The 10,978-nt window shown below is 40.0% G+C and overlaps 1 pseudogene; it reads left to right on the top strand.

Moving 5' to 3' along the window:
* Positions 1–8,610: 8,610 nt before the first annotated feature.
* LOC129337191 (U6 spliceosomal RNA) lies at positions 8,611–8,673 on the top strand (annotated as a pseudogene).
* Positions 8,674–10,978: the final 2,305 nt, after the last annotated feature.

The following is a 10,978-nucleotide window of genomic DNA, read 5'->3' as shown; positions in this document are numbered from 1 at the left end:
AATTTCAGCCCTGAATGGCCAGGATTAGGTCCAAAACAGCCAGGATAGGTGATGTCAGGGGATGTGGCATATGCAAATCAGTTATGCCAATGACACACTTCTGGTGCTGTCAAGGGGCGTGGCATATGCTAACGAGTTATGCTAGTAAGTTGTGCTAATAAGTTCCTCCAGCCCTTTTTCTACGAAATGACCCCTGGGTAGAATAGTTATTTGCATAACACTGCCTTGGCAATGTTTAACTTTCTGTGTTAAATGTCAAGGATACCTCTTCAGCTAACATGCACTAAGGCATTCTTAGGCTATCCAGAGAAATAAGTGAGGTCTCTTTACCCAATACTCTTTTTCATCACCTGTACCATCTTAATGTTTTTAGCTACATTTGGTTATTGAGACTTTGGGATTCTTCAAAGAATTGTAACTATAGTAAACAGCGCATATAATAAGTAAAGTCAAAGAGAGATGTCTAAAAGTATTAACCATTAGAGGCAGCAAACTTGTGAAAAACTGAAGATACAAAACCCCTTTGATCTTACTACAGAGAAGAGGAGGTTTAGAACAAAAGAAACATTTTTCATCTTTTAATACAAGTAGAAGCAAACTAAACATGAGATGAAGAGCCAGGGTGAAGATCTATCCCTGTTTTAATTGAACCATATACAAATGTAGTTTATTTCAAGTAATATTATTTTTAAATCTTGCAATTAAAAGAACTGTGAACAGTCAGATATCTAAGTCTTCTAACTTCCTTTAAAAAATCTTAACATCTACCAATGCTGGAACTGAAACTGATGCTAATCGGGGCAAACAAAGCTAGTGCCAAGTAAGATTGTTCTTAGAAAATGGTTGGTATCCTTAGTCCCTATCTGTTTCTGAAATGAGGCAGACTTTGTACCATGTTGCAGGCCTTGCTGCAGAATTTCCAGTGCTACTGTTATGTCCTTGGTCCCTTACTGTGCATGCTCTTTTAACTTTTCCATTTTCCCGCGAGAATTCCATAATGTACTTGCTATTTCCTCTTGGTTGTCACTTCTGATCTGGACACCACTGGGCACAAAACAGGCTTTATTTCTGTAGCAAGTTCCATCACTCTTGGAAATGCACATTGCCTTATGTAGCACTTCCTCTGTTTTGCATAGACTTCTGCCAGAGAAGAAAATAGAGGGATGTCTCAGATGTGGAGAAAGGAAAAATTGGAGATGGAAAGCTATGGGGCTGGTGGCTAAAGAGATAGGTAAATGGTAGGGAATTCCTCACATTAGCTAAGGAATGAGAAATACACACTTCAGGCTGGCTCTGAAAGGTTCAGTGGTAAGTCACAGAAGGCAGAACACCATAGTAGGACGCTAAGATAAGAGGCAGGGGAAAATCTCATATAAGGCCTAGTACATGACTGCTCAGCTACCAGAATGGACACAACACACCAGTCACATATTCTGGCCTGCAGGTTATTTGACAATTCCCTCTTTTTGCCCCACAGAGCCACCATAAATGTGCTGTATTCATTTCAGTGGATCAAAACAAATAGTATATTATCATATTTCAACTCCTTTTAGGGTTGTCAATCACAGCTGGAAACCTGCAAGGAGGATTTGGGAGATGGTGACAGTTGTTTCAACATTGCTGGTGCACAACATCACTTCTGGAAGTGATGTCATGACATTGAGGATAATGCTCTAGGATTTGCTCAAAACTCTATGGTTAAACCACAGAGTATAGGGCAATTCTTAGAGCATCAATCCCAACATCATGATGTCACTTCCAGTTTTTCACTAATATACTCCTATTTTTCCCTGGCAACCTTTCAAGCAGTGGTGAGAAAGAGGAGGAATTGCCCCCTGGCTCCCGTAGATCTCTTAAATAGTTCCCTAGATCTCTTAATAGTTCTTAAATGGAAACTATTTGTTACTTAGTTCTCTAGATCTCTAGGCTCCCCTAGATCTCTTAAATAGTCCCCTAGATCTCTTAATAGTTCTTAAATGGAAGCTATTTGTTACTTATGCAAATGAAGCACACCTACCAAACTGTGGGGCTGAATATTGCCAGCAGAATATTGCCCATAGCTCTGAATCTACAAAAGCAATAATATTTTTTTTAAAAAATAAAAAAGTCTAGCTAGTGGTGCAAACAGATAATGAGTTGCATGTCCAAAATTTTAACAGCCCAAACAACCAGACCATTTCAGTTGGGAACACAAGTTGTATAGAGCTGTCTTAGGGAACAGGAGAAGCTCTTTTGTACAGTGAAGCTGGAGGGAAAGGAAAGTTTGAATTAAATGTATTATTGCAAAATAACATACATCTTTGACTTCAGTTCTCTAGTTTCTACTAATCTATGAATGGCCTGAGAACAATCATAGCAGTTAAGGTCATAGTCATGATATCATGGAAGTCTCCAGCTGAAATCTCATCTCAACTATGAATTCACTGGGTGGTCTTAAGTAAGCCATTCTCTCTCTGTTTTACTCCAATTCCCTGCCAAATTACAATGTAGCAAGAATTATGCTGGCTTACTTTACATAAGGATTATATAAATAATATATATGTAATTTTCTGAAAATATAGGACATGTGCCATATAAATGTGAAGAACGATGATATAAAGTAGGTTTTAGATTTCTAGAGTAGGGGTTATATCCCTTTCATGTGCAAAGGAGGGCAATCACCCTTTCCTCTGTTTACCTTCCAACCTTTTCCCTCATGTTCTTCCTGGGGGTTCTACATCCTCCAAGAGCAGTATTTCTGGGGCATTTGGGGTTGCTTCAGGAGAGGGGAGGCAGTGAGATTTCACTTTCATGCATGGCATTTTGATGGGATTCAACCCAAGGAAATTTCAGCTTGGTGGGGAGGGCAGGCAATACAGTAATACAGTTGATCATCAATGACAGTCCAGTTATCTATTTATATATACTTATATATGCCTCATTCTTTAACAGGTCAAACCTACACAGAACACAGTTACACTCTTTTAAATCCATTGAAGTAAACGGGCTTAGAAGGGCGTAGCTCTTCCTAGAATTCTGCACTGTAAAACACCTAAAGTTGCTTGCAAAACAAATTAAAACCACCTGCCAAACAAAATAATCCATAAAACCCACATCACAACAGAAACTATAACATATCTACAATAAAACAGTCAGTTAAACATTCCAGTTAAAATTTAAATGCTTAGAGGCTTTCATTTCCAAGGGTGGCCGTAGCTGATATGGCACCTATCACAACTGCTAAATCCCTGTTGCAATAAATGTAGTTTAAGGAAAGTCTCTGCCTCTCAGTTAATAGACTGTTGCCTAGCCTAATTCTTATCACTTTAATAAATAATCAGTAAATCTGCTTCTTTCTTTGTGTGCTGAAGAAAGCATGACTATAAATCATCTTTATGATTACATTTTTATAGATCTGTTGTAGAGCTAAATCAATGGTGTATGTTTGGAAAGCAGACATAATTTATATTAGAATTTGGACACAACATAAGATTGGTATGAAAGTAGGTCTAAATACATATTGTATGAATATAATGTGCATAACATTTTTTCAGTGAAATATAAATATTACTGAACTTCGCTCAACTTTCAAATTGGTTGTTTCAAATTAGTATTTGAAATCCAAATCTACATATCAAAAAATTATTATATATAAAAAATAGTTCTCTGGAATTTAACCAGCTTGAGATACTACTCCAGTTTGATGTGTTTTACCCATAATTTCCCACCAAAAAATGTTTATTCCACCTAATTTCAATGAATGTAATTTCCTTTGACTGGGCATTCTCCAGTGGGGTCGTTCAGTTACTAGAACCAGAGGTTGCTGCTGCCGTAGAGGCTCAAGAGGAGGGGACAAATCGCACCTTGTTTGCTTGTTTAGAATATTTCTGTGCCACCTCAGAATGCTGCTTGAGGTGGCTTACAGTTTAAAAAAATACTGTCATCATGTAGCTACCTACATATGAAGTTTGAAATCATAATAGTACAAGACAGAAGACAGCAGCTTTCGCCTGCACTGAATGAATGACGTTATATTTTTATTGAATCAACCACTTGTTTGGAAGCCTTTGAATCCTGCAGGTACTTCTTTAGGAAAAGATATTCACAACAACAACAACAAGAAAATCAAATTGATTTTGTTAGATATCCAGGGTGATAAATGAAGATGGAACACAGGCTACACCACAGTTTATTTTTGTTCTTGTTCAGAACAAAAGCATTCAAAGATAAAGTAATCACATTCCCCGGGAACAATAGATCAACAAAGAAAAATATGGACTGAAAACTGAAGACATACCAGTTTTTCAAACAGGCATTTCTTCATAATTGGGGTCTCTTGTAGTTCAGCAAACCTTTGTACTAGACCAAACCTTGTAATAGACAAATCATTGTTTGTAACATTGACATTAAAAGCTGCAGGAGAACTTGCAAATCCCTCTGGTTACAGCATTTATTAGTCTCAGAGAGCCATTTATATAAATAAATGGTGTTATGAGAAAAAGACAGAAGGCTATTTGATAATCTTGCTAAGAACATCTAACATATGTGTGAATTTTTTTTTACTGTTTTAAAGTTTATTTTAATTTAACAAAATTCTATGCCACTTCTCTGGGAAACAATTAACAGACCATTTAGTTAAAAAAATAAACAGTTCAACAAATAAATTTATAACAAGTCAATACAAAATAAGTCTGAAAAGGCTGGTGTTTGTTTCTAGCAGTATTCCTGTAGAAGAGAAACTATTCCTGAAACATAGTTCCTTGCCTGTCCTTTTAAAGAGGACTTTGAACACAGTGGGATTCATCCTGAGAATTCTCTAATCTTTTTATACTCCACAGGTAAACCAGGAAGCCATGGAAATACCTGAGATATTGAAGATTTTCCACTTGCAAAAGCAAACCACTTAGATTGGCTCAAAAGGCTGCAACAAGTTGTACATCCTATTCCTCCTGGGACAAGAAAATCTTTAGAAACTAACATACTATTTCCTAATGTAGATCAAAACAAGACAGTCTCATTACAACAGGGGATGTTTTCTTCAGAATCCCAAAGAAGATCAGTCAAACCTTATTTGCCATGCCTGGCATGCACCAAGGTCAAGATCTGCTGTCTAAAAGAGGACATGTAAGATCGTTTCAGACTTGAGAGTAGTTAAACAAAGGTTCAGCTGTGTTTCAGGCCTAAATAAGGCACATGCATGTTATACATCTATTAATCAACTAACATTGCAAGGAGATACAGAGAATGTCTCTGTCATATGCAGGAGGGCTGGGTTAAAACTAACCTCTTTTCAGGAAACTGGATTTTGAGCAGGCTTGGCAGATGCAGGATCAGAATCCCGCACGTCCATATCTGTATAGCTGCTTTGCAGTGCAGGGGTTGTTGCAAAAGGGCTTCTTTCTAGGTTCAAAATCAACTACAGAACCTGGGTGATATGAAACAGAGAAACAGAGAACTGGAAGGGAGCCAAGCGTCCTCTAGCCCAACTCCCAGCACAATGCAGGACATTCACAGCTACCTCCCCCCACTCCCCCAACGACCCTTTTTGCAACAATTTGTGCTATCAAATCTTCTCTTACCTTCATTTTACAATCTCCTTGGGGAAAGTCTAATATGTTCCAGTAGGATAGCCACTTTTGCTTAGTTCTCATTTCTCGCCTATAAAATGCTTCCTGTGTTGAGAGTCACAAGAGTGTTTTCTGACATAGTCAGATTTATTCCATATTCTCAGAATGGCACATCTTACTATATAATTGAGTAAGCGTATTTCAGACACCAGAAATACCTGAAATTTCAGACACCTGAAATTCAGACACCTCACTTTATACCCTGGTGCACCACCAAAGGGTGCTGCCATAGGCAAGGCACCATGTCGCTCCAGAAAATGTGCCATGGTGGGAAGCCCAGGCTGGGAGCAAGATGGGAGTGTTGAGCACAAACTTGTGCCTTGGGTGTCCCTCTAGCCAATCACAATAAGAGAAACCACAGAGTCCTGTAGATTGAAGCAATATATGGTTGTTTATTAAACAATGGATGAACAATTATTATATGAACAGGAAAAGGTCTCCTCGTGCTCAGCACTCATCAGAGTTACAATAGCAATGCAAAGCAATTAATACCTTTTGGTTAATTATAATATTTGTTATCTTATTGGCTTGCAGAATACAGGGGTCCCGCATTGGCACAGAAGGGGGGACCACCTATCATGACACAAATGTCCAGGGGTATTCTGACTGGAAGAAGCAACTTAGGTCAGCAGCAGAAATTGCAAGATTACAATTTCTTATCTGTCCTTGGTGTTATCTCAGAGAGGAACATCTTCCTTCCTCTCTCACACATCTCTTCTTATGGGCTTATTCCTGCCCACTCCTTTTGCCAATGTATTTTTTAATGGCGGCACCCTAAAGTTGCTTCTTGCAACCTTGGGGTCTTTCAAGGAGCTGAGTTCCGTGGGTGGAAAGCTATTGGAATGTACTTGTGGTTACAGCCCCTGGCCCCAGTTTTGCAGTTTCTCTCTCTCAACCCTGAGAGAGATGTTTATAATCCTAGTTTGCTTTTATTGCAACATTTTGCATAGACAGTTCTTACAAAGAGCTTTCTGTATTACAATCATACAGCAGGTGCTTGTGACAGGTGCCTGTCTACCATATAGCAAGCATTGTACTGATATTTCTCAGATCTCACAGTGATTAACATGTTTACCATTCATTCTTCTTTGGTCCTTTTGTTTCAAGTTTCATTTTCTTTCAAGTTGCATTACAAATACTACAACAGCTCCTGAGAATAGTAAGAGTGCATAATACTTAAAGGTATGGAAATGTATATGAAATCTCTTTCATTAAATCCACATCCTACAGAAGCAGGTGGCAATGCCTGCCTCCCACCTTCACCCAGCTGATATTAGGAGTGGAACAGGTGGCAATGCCCACTCCCCACCTTAACACAGCTGGTATTAGGAGCAGAGCAGGTGGCAATGCCCTCTCGCCACCTTAACTCAGCTGGTATTAGAAGCAGAGCAGGTGGCAATGCCCACCCCTCCCCCTGTTAACCCAGTTGGTATTGGGAGTGGAACAGGTGACAATGTCCTCTCCCCACCTTAACAAAGCTGATATTAGGAGTGGAGCAGGTGGCAATGCCCGCCCCCCTTTGAACCAATTGGGATCAGGAGCAGAGCAGTTGGCAATGCCCGCCCCCTGCCATAACCCAGCTGGTATTACGAGCGGAGCTGTTGGCAATCCCCCCCCCCACCTTAACCCAGCTGGTTTTAGGAACAGAGCAGATAGCAGTGCCCACCTGTTCGCTGGTATTAGCAGAGCAGATGGAATTCCCCCTCCCACCTTAACACAGCTGTTATTAGGAGCAGAGCAGGTGGCAATGCCACCCCAACTTTAACCCAGCTGGTATTAGGAGTAGAGCACTTGACAATACCCACCGCCCTTCATTCAGCTGGGATCAGAAGCAGAGCAGGTTGCCTTAACACCCATTGCCTTAACACAGCAGGTGTTAGGAGACGAACAGGTGGCAATGCCCACCCCCCACCTTAACCCAGCTGAGACCAGGAGCAGAGCAGGTGACAATACCCACCCCCCTTCACCCAGCTGGGATCAGGAGCAAATTAGATGGCAATGCCCACCCCTCTTCACTCGACTGGGTTCAAAAGTGGAGCAGGTGGCAATGCCCACCCCAGCCTTAACCCAGCTGGTATTAGGAGTGGAGCAGGAGGCAATGCCCTGCTCCCCTTCACCCAGCCATAGTCAGGCACAGAACAGGAGGCAATGCCCCCCCCCTTTACCCGACATGTATCAGGCATGGAGCAGGTAGCAAAGCCCACCACCCCTTCACATGGCCGAGATCAAGCAGTTCAGGTGTGCAGTAGATGACAATGCCCACCCCCCTCCTTTCCCAGATGGAATCAGTGATGGAAGAGGAGTGAATGCCTGCCTGCCGCACTCCCCTTTCTAGAGCCCGTTGTATTTTCCCCCGCAATGGGCTTTGCCGCTAGTCTAATGTAATGGTTTTTAAAATCCACATTAACTTTATCGTACCACAAATAAGCATGCCACCTGAATCTCAAGTCATATCCTTCCAGTTCTAAACACCTGTTATTTCTCAACAACAACCATTATTTCTTCCACATTAAACAGCAAGCAGCAAAAAATAATTTCAAATCAAGTAAACCCAGTCCTTCTCTTCCCTTCACATCTTGTAATACCTTTAACTCTTGTTTTTTCCCCATGCCATATGAACTTAAAATAGCCTATTCAAAAAAATATTTTAACTTTTTTTTTACAGTCAGCCACAATTTCTTCTTTCTGTAATAATATTTCATTTAATCTCCATCTAAAAAGTTATGGGTTTGCTTTTATAAATCAACCTTACAGGGTTATGATCAGAGAAAGCCTTTGGTAAAATCTCAGCTTTACAAACCTTGGCAGCTAAGTCTCTAGAGATCCAAATCATATCAATTCTTGAAAAAAATCTATGCCTCTCAGAAAAATAAATATATTCTTTTGAATTTCCATGTTCCTGTCTCCATATGTCCATCAAGTCCTAATTGTCTATCATATCAAAAAGGGTATTTGGCAATTTGCCTTGTGTACTTTTAATATTTTTCTCAGAGAGTCTATCTATTTGCTTGCTTCGGCAGCACATATACTAAAATTGGAATGATACAGAGAAGATTAACATGGCCCCGTTTAGTACCATCTCTCCTGACTGTAAAACCACTCTGGAGATGGCCAGCTGGAGAACTGCACACAGTCTGGAGGGACCAGTGAGATGCACTGAGATCAACTGACTAACGAGGCCAATGTCATCTTCCTTGAAGATATAAAGCTTTTACCTCCAGACCGGACCATTTAGTCTGAACAACTTGTAGATAGGTTGAGATTTCTACAGTCTAATGGATCTTGTTACCCAACTTTTTTCTGTATGCAATACTTGCCTTTGCCTTTATCTTTGCATTTACCTTGCATTGTAATGACTACTTGTGTGACCCTAACAATGCTCTTGGTGAACTATGGGGCTGCCTGCAGAGATCCTGACCTGCTGACCTGTTGTCTATTTCTTATCTTTTAGTTATCTGACTTCTGGCATGACTTTAGGCTATTTTATCCTTCCCTGTTTTCATACCAAACAGATTCCCTCTTACATTCACCCCTCCCCGCAAAAAACCCCAATGAGCCAATGATCCCTTATCATCTATTATTCTGAAAATCTATCTAGTGGGAAACATGACATCCAGCAAGCTGCAAGAGAATACAGCTTACAAAAGCATTTTGCTGTACATAGTGCTTAATATGACATCCACGTAGTTTAACAGTGTATAGCTGCAATCTTCAAAATATATGCTTTTAATAAGCAAGCACTGTAAGTAACACTACATATATACCTGACATAATTTCTATATTCATAGTAACACATAATTTGCTATTTTGATATACTATTTAATAAATGTTCATATTTTATGAAAAACCCATTGTTGCAAAGGGCAAAAACCTGATAATCTTTTCTGGAGTACAGTTTAAAGAAAATGATTTTGCCTATAATGTTAAAATAGGATTAACAAGTATATTAATGGGCCAATCCTTCCTTAACAATGACATTTTCTCATTAGAGTATCAACGTTTGTGTAAAATCAGGAAACATCATAACTAGCATAGGTATATAAAATGATTACACTTTACTTTCAATCCAGTGTTGTAGACGAAGTGAGATTTCTGACCCAGCAAGGTTTTTTTCCACCACCAAAGACTTATTTATCACCATTAATATATATATATGTGGCACCATTAATGCCACATTCTGAAGATTCAGCTTAGGTATTTACAGTTCATAGTACAAGAAAATGAGAAGCTTCCTTCTGGGTCAGACTAAAAGTCCATCTAGTCCAGTGTCCTATTCCCACTGGGACCAAACAGATGTCCTCTGTAGGAACACTGCAAATTTGCTACCAACACATTCAGCTGTTCAACAGTTGAACTTACTATGCTGGAAGGCAGCAAGATGTGAGCTGATCATTCACTCTGCTTGGTTTGTGCCAAGCAGCTGCAAAGCCTTGCATTGGGTTTTCTCAAAGCTGCATATGCAAAGATACTGCTGATTCAAACTGATTGGCAGCCATTCAGTTTGCTAAGAGCTATTTATTCAAACACCAAAGGATTTTATTGAAACACATTTATTGATTATTTATTTATATGTTTTGTGAGTTATCTACTTATAAAAACAATTGCCTGCTGAGCAGAGCAGTTACACAGCAAGGAGGGAGTGTGGGTAGGTAGTAGAACTCAATCAGGCTATGTGAACACTTGCATGAGTGAGAAGTTGCATGCTCTGTACTGTGGAGTTGGTAACAAATGCAGTGAAGCAACATGCCAAACACTCACAAACATATTAATGGAAGGAAAGGGGGGGGGGGTCCCAGAGAGAGCAAATACCTCTCTGAGAAGGGTGAAAGTCACCCTTGCTTTGAAGTGGGCAGTGGTGGATCCACTGCTAAAGAAACCTCCTCTGGATCCAGGAGAGTTAAATAACTACTGTCCCATCTCAAATGGACCATTCCTGAGCGATTTGACTGAACGAGTGGATGCTGGGCAACTTCAGAGATTCCTAAATGAACTGAATTTTTGTATCCCTTCCAATCTGGTTTCAGGCCTGTTCATGGGACTGAAATTGATTTGGGTGGGTGACCTGCACTGGGAGATGGATAGTGGGAGTGTGTTGATTCTCCTGAACCTCTTGGTTTCTGATATCAATGATCATGGTATCCTTCTAGGCCATCTTTTGGGGTTGGGACTTGGAGTCACTGTTCTGCAAAGGTTTTGGCCCTGTCTCAAAGTTTTTGGCGTGTAGTACTGGGGAATTGCTGCTCCACTCTAGCTTACGGGTTTCCACAAAGTTTTGTCTGCCTGGATGTAGGGTAGTTAAGTGAAATTCTCTTAATTCCTCTATGCCAAATTTGTCCCTGAAATCCAGCAATCCATTTCTATTTCCTTTTTAA

Source organism: Eublepharis macularius, chromosome 10 (genome assembly GCF_028583425.1).
Source record: "Eublepharis macularius isolate TG4126 chromosome 10, MPM_Emac_v1.0, whole genome shotgun sequence".
Lineage (NCBI taxonomy): Eukaryota > Metazoa > Chordata > Lepidosauria > Squamata > Eublepharidae > Eublepharis > Eublepharis macularius.
The sequence above is the reverse complement of the archived record's forward strand: the minus strand, read 5'-3'. Positions and strand labels throughout refer to the sequence as shown.